We start from the raw sequence: 6,000 nt of genomic DNA on the forward strand, positions 1-6,000 counted from the left end.
AATGGGTCCCCCTGTGAAAGTCATCGGGGATCTCAAGATGGTCGCGGCAAAGCCTCCCCCGAGGCGCGGTCTTCCGAGCGCTGAGCGGACGGCGTGGCCACACGCCATGGAACCCCCTGCCAGGGCCCAGCTCTGTCCTCAGCGGGAGCGAGGGGGGGGGGCAGGGCGGGGAGAGGAGGAGGAGATGAGAGACTATGCCGAACCCTAACCTTTCCACAGCCGCAGCCAGGGAAGGTGCTCGCGGGGTGCAGAGTGAAGAGGGGACCCACGCGCGGTCTGCCGCCCCAGCAGTGAGTGGAAAGGGGGGCAGGACCCCCATGTGGGCAGCTGTGTTTCAGAGACATTTCTGTGTCTTTCTTTATTGAGGTGTAAGACTACCCCCCGCCCCGTCTCCCCAAAGCCTGCGCTGGTGGAGGCCCTGGCCCTGTTAGTCCCGCGTCCCCCCCCCCCCGCCAGCCCCTCCCTCCCCCCTCCCTTCCAGGCAGAATTCACCTGGTCCAGGCGCTCGGGACCCTCCTTGCAGACCCCGCGGTGCTGACGCATGCTGTGCCCCTCCCGGTGACAGTGACGGTGACGGTGTGCCCCCTCCCGGTGACGGTGACGGTGTGCTGTGCCCTCCTGGTGACGGTGACGGTGTGCTGTGCCCTCCCGGTGACGGCGTGCTGACAGGGCGTGCTGGGTGCCATGCCTGGGAAGCAGTGGCATTAGCAGGAGGGACACAGGGCACACACAGCTGGTGATGGGGGGTCAGGCCCTGCCCATCCTCCTGGGCACCGTGAAGCACGGACGTTGAAGACCAAGTGGCCTGGTCAGCAGGGCCCAGGGTTTGAACATTGACCCAGGAACCAGGAGGTCACAGTTCAATTCCCGGTCAGGGCACAGGCCCGAGTTGCAGGCTTGGTCCCCAGTGTGGGGTGTGCAGGAGGCAGCCGATCAGTGATTCTCTCTCATCGCTGATGTTTCTCTCTCTCTGTCCCTCTCCCTTCCTCTCTGACATCAATAAAAATATATTTTTTAAAAAGACCACGGGGCGGGGCTCGCCTGCTTGTCTGTTTCAGAGTCAGAACATCGGGGTTGATGGTCCTTGCTGGTCCTTCCTGTGGGGGTGCCCTTCGGCCTCTGTGTGGATCGGGCGGGATGGCTCTGAGTTGCTGCCCTCCTGGCTCTGATGGAGTCTCCGCTCCGGGGACATGGGTGGGAGAAGTGGGCGGGGTCGCCTGGCAGCCCAGGCTGGCTCCGTGGGCATGGACAGACAGATGGTCACTCCCAGGACACAGGAGCCTCGGGCTGGGGGCCTCACCCAACCTGTGGGAAGAGCAAAGGGGATGCTGACGGGGTCTTCTCCTCAGCGGGGCGACGGGAGCGGGTGTTGTGGAGTCCCGTCGTGGCCACTTAGCTACCTGTTCCCCAAGGAATTGTCTGCAGCCTCCCTTTGCGGTTGCCAGAAAGCCCGGCTTTGCTTTTTTTTTTTTTTTTTGTTTAGGGGACCAAGCTCTTTTCTCTCCTCCGTGATGCACGGAGATGTGGGGAAGGTTAGAAGACAAACACCTCAGAGGGAGAGGAAGCAAGATGAGAACTGCACGCAGGTCCTGGCGGAGAAGATGACAATGTGAGCCATGCCATGAGCCGAGCGCCGCAACAATGTAACGAGTGCCTGCAACAATGTAGCGAGTGCCCGCAACAATGTAACGAGTGCCTGCAACAATGTAGCAAAGTGCAGCACCAATGTAGCAAAGCTCTGCAACAATGTAGCGAAAATGCTGCGACAATGTGGCACGTGAATCCCTTTCCTGCCTTTCCCTCCAATGAAACTACGTTTCAATTCTGCATCTCGGTTCAAACCAGCGCACCAGCCCCCATAGTTGTTCCTTTGCTCTGGCCTGGTGCCCTGCATGTGCCCCCCTGGACAGCCAGCGTCTCCACAGAGAAGCGGTGTCTGGTAGCGGGCAGGGTGGGGAGCAGCCTGGCTCTGCGTCTTGACCCAGGCGGGCGCGGCCCGGCCATCTGGTGCGGCTGAGGGCATGAGCGCATCAGCACATGGCCCGCCAGCACGCCCGCCATTGTTCTCCCCGGGGTTAGCTCAGCGACCTCAACAAAGGGGGCAGCTTTGCATTCGGGATAAACACAGCCGCTGAGGGTTTTTTCTTCCCCGTAGGATATGTCAGGCGAAGGGTTACGCAGGCTGAGTTGAAAAGCCGTCCGACATGCTCTCATTCTGTCTGGGACTCTCTGACATGGCTGGTGTGGGAGCTGCTCGTTTGCCGGGAGAGAGAGTCCTTTCTCAGGTCTGCTTGCCGTTGGCACGAGGCATCCAAGGAAACACCTGTCTGTAGCTTCCCGCTCCGGAACCCACATAAGATCGGCCTCGGAGACCTGGCAGTTTTTCCAGGTCACTTTTGGGAAGGCAGACAGAGTTCAACAAGGCACTTTGGACAGGGTCAGGCTTTGCTCGTGTTTTCTGGTTTGGGAGTCCCCGTGCACGTTGTGGCTCTCCCACTCTAGTTACGAAGGGGCTCCGTGACCAAAAGCATCTGCATTCCTTCATCCATCCGTCCATCCATTCGTTCGTTCATTCATTCGTTCAGTGACCAGGATGAGCACTTGCTATGTGCTGGGTGCCGCCCCACATCCGTGATCGGGATGAACCAAGACCTCTGCCTTGGGACGCTGACATTCCAGAAGTAATAAACAGCGAAGGTAATAAACTGAACATGCGGTGTGGGGACGGAAAAGCAGAGCAGGGTCAGGTTCGAGAATGTAAAAGGAGGTGAAAGCATTATCCCAAATTCTGTTGTATTTTGTTCTTTAGACTCCACAGTGACATCTGTAATACTTCCGACAATAAAGATTTTAAAGAAAGAAATGAGCGGGACTGTGAGCGGGTGAGTGGATACCCACACACAATGGACTATTACTCAGCCTTTAACAGGAACGGAATGCGGACACGGTGCAGGGTGGCTGGGCCTCCCGCGCTGAGTGTGAAAAGCCCGGGACAGGCGGCTCCCATGTGTCTGATGGCCTTAATATGACGTATCCGGGATGGGTTAACCCGGCCGGAGGGCAGGGGTGTGGGGGTCGCTGCTGAGTGGGACAGGTTCTCCTTTGCAGCCATCATGTTTAGGGACTGAAGAGAGTGGGAGATGCGTGGTGCTGTGAACGCCATGGAACGGTTCCCTTTCGAATGGCTGGCATCACGTCACCTCAACAAACACACGAGAGAAGCGAAGGCTGGCGGTCCAGCAAACTGTTGGGATGACGACAAGCAGATCTGCGTGGGCCGGCCTGAGCCGGGTCCTGGGGGGGAGGGGTTCTGGGAAGGAGAGGCAGAGGAGCGAGCCCAGGACTTGGGGGGTGAGGGCCTCCGGCTCCCCGCCCCTGCCCTGCAGTATGCCAGTGCCTGGCGGCACCGAGTTCCTTCCTGCCCGCCCTGGCTAAGCTGCCAGTACCCAGTGTCCCCCTGAGCTGCACTGGCCTGAATGGCTTGGCGAGTTCAGAACCGGGGTGACGGGAGGCCCCAGCTCGAGTCCTCCTGTGCCTCCCGCTGCACCTCCACAGCAGGCAGAGCCGGCACCTTCCGGCTGACCCCCAGCTGCCTGGGCGTCTGAGGGGCCCAGACAGGGAGCGGCAGGCCTGGCGCCGAGAGGGACGCCCTTTGCCAAGAGGAGAGCGGGGCTGGGGGGGGGGGGGGGCCTGTGAGGCGGCCGCTTGAACGAAGCAGCGTTTCCTTCAGCGATTTCTCCTTGATCTCGGGTTCTCTATCGAGTGTGGGACCTTCCCCACTTGGCAACGCACAGACCCCTCCCCTGAGGCCACTGTGTGCCAGGCCCTGTGCCAGCCTCCCCCCCCCCCCCGGGGGTGATCCTCCAGCCCGGCTCCATTCCGCAGAAGGGGAAACTGAGGCTCAGAGCGCACCGCTGCGGAGACCCCTCCGGCCCCGCTCTGCACACGGGCAGCCGGGCGGGGCGGTGAGCGGCTGCGGCCTGACCACGCTGGCTCCCAGGCCCTGCTCAGCGGCCCCGAGGCTGTCAGACTGCGGCCTCGGCTTCCAGGGGACCCGGGTGCCCGCGCCTGGCGGATCCGTGACCCCGGACTCCCCGGACATGTTTGTCCCCACGCGAATGTGGCCGCTTCCGGGGGGTTTTCCATGGCTGCTTCTCAGGGACCCCCAACCCCTCCCACGGCCAGGGGACTCGGAGGCCTGCAGACCCTGGGACCCAAAGCTTACCCCGGAGGCGCTGCGGGCAGGGGGGACCCCGCGGACCACCGGTCCCAGGCCGGCCTCGGGGCAGCTCCACGCGCTCTGCCGGCAGCGCAGGACCCAGGGGACGGGCGCCAGGTCTGCTCCACTTCACCAGGCCAGCTCATCCCCAGAGCGCAGCCACGTGGAGACCACGGGCCCCAATAAAGACGGGTCTTCAAACGCAGCGAGCGTCTCTTTAAGTGGTTCTGGTCCGGCAGCCAATTCCAGGGGCTGCAAACTGGAAGTGGGGGGGGGGGGGCCCAGCCCCGCCCACCTTCGCCTGGCCCACCCGCAGCCCGACCTCAGGACCTCTGGTGTCTGTCTGAACCCCGAGGCTCAAAGACTTGAGGTTCCTGGCGAATTACTGCACCGGGTGTGGGCACAACCCAGCAGGGATGCGGCCCAAGGCACCAGCCTCAGTTCCTCACAGTGCCCCCCCCCCACCAGCTCGCCTGCCCTGCGCCTTCCTCCTCCATTGCCTGGCGCCCCAGGAGCTGCTAATTGCCAAAGCCTCCCTGCCATAACCCTAACCATAACCCTACCCCTACCCCTAATGCTAACCTAACCCTAACCATAACCCTAACCCTTCACCTAACCCTAACCTAACCCTAAACCTACCCCTAACCCTACCCCGAACCCTACCCCCTAACCCTAACCTAACCCTAACCCTACCCTAATCCTGACCCCGAACCCTACCCTAACACTAACCCTAACCCTACCCCCTAACCCTAACCCTAGCCCTAACCCTAACCCTAACCCTAACCCTAACCCTAGCCCTAGCCCTAACCCTAACCCTAACCCTAACCCTAACCCTAACCCTACCCTAATCCTGACCCCGAACCTTACCCTAACACTAACCCTAACCCTAACCCTAGCCCTAACCCTAACCCTAACCCTAACCCTAACCCTAACCCTAACCCGGGGCGTTGAGGACAGAAGTGATCCAGAGGCCAAGGGGGAGCAGGAGAAGCTCACAGGGTGGGGGGGGGGGGGCGCGCAGGGCGAGGGGGGTGGGGCCAGAGCCTGGGGCCTGCGGGGTGCAGGGGGACCTGGGTAGGGTGGGGCGACCTCATGGCTCCTGGGTTACAACCTTGCTGCCCCCACTTACTAGCTATGCCCCCAGCAAGTCACTCCTCCACCTGTGCCTCAGTTCCCTCACCTGTAAACGGTCCTCACAGGTTACCGTTACCGTGAGAACGGAATTAACAACCAGCCAGCTCCCAGCCTTCAGCACTCGGCTCGGCGCCTCCCGCCCTGAAGATCCTGAGCTCCCCAAGGCCCAGCCCCAGCTGCCGCCTGCTCCCAGCCCTGCATCCCTGTTCTCACTGCAGCGCCCCAGGGCCACGGTCCCGCCCCCAAAACCCAGCTTGTCGCTGAGATGTGGGGTCCCCGCTGCTGCAGCGCCCCAGGGCCACGGTCCCGCCCCCAAAACCAGGGCTCCTGTGACTCCGGCCCAGTGAGGGCGTGAAGGCCCAAGGGCAGAACCTGGGGCGAGATGTGCAGGAGGCTTGGCCTCTCCACCAGGGTCAGCAGAGCTGCAGGGGCGGGGAGGGGGGGCTTGGGGACAACCTCACAGACCGTGGGGGCTGGGGAAGCGCAGGAGGAACCCGCAGACCGGGGCCTGGGGCTGTTCCTCTACCTGCTCTTGGGTCCCGGTTCTCCGCGGAGGGTCGTCACCCCCCCCATGAAAGACCCTCCCGCCTCCAAGTAGCAGCACAGGACTTCCCTGGCGGCACCCCCACCCGCCGAGGGCCTGCGCC

The sequence above is a fragment of the Plecotus auritus genome (genome assembly GCF_963455305.1).
Source record: "Plecotus auritus genome assembly, chromosome: 2".
Classification (NCBI taxonomy): Eukaryota; Metazoa; Chordata; class Mammalia; order Chiroptera; family Vespertilionidae; genus Plecotus; species Plecotus auritus.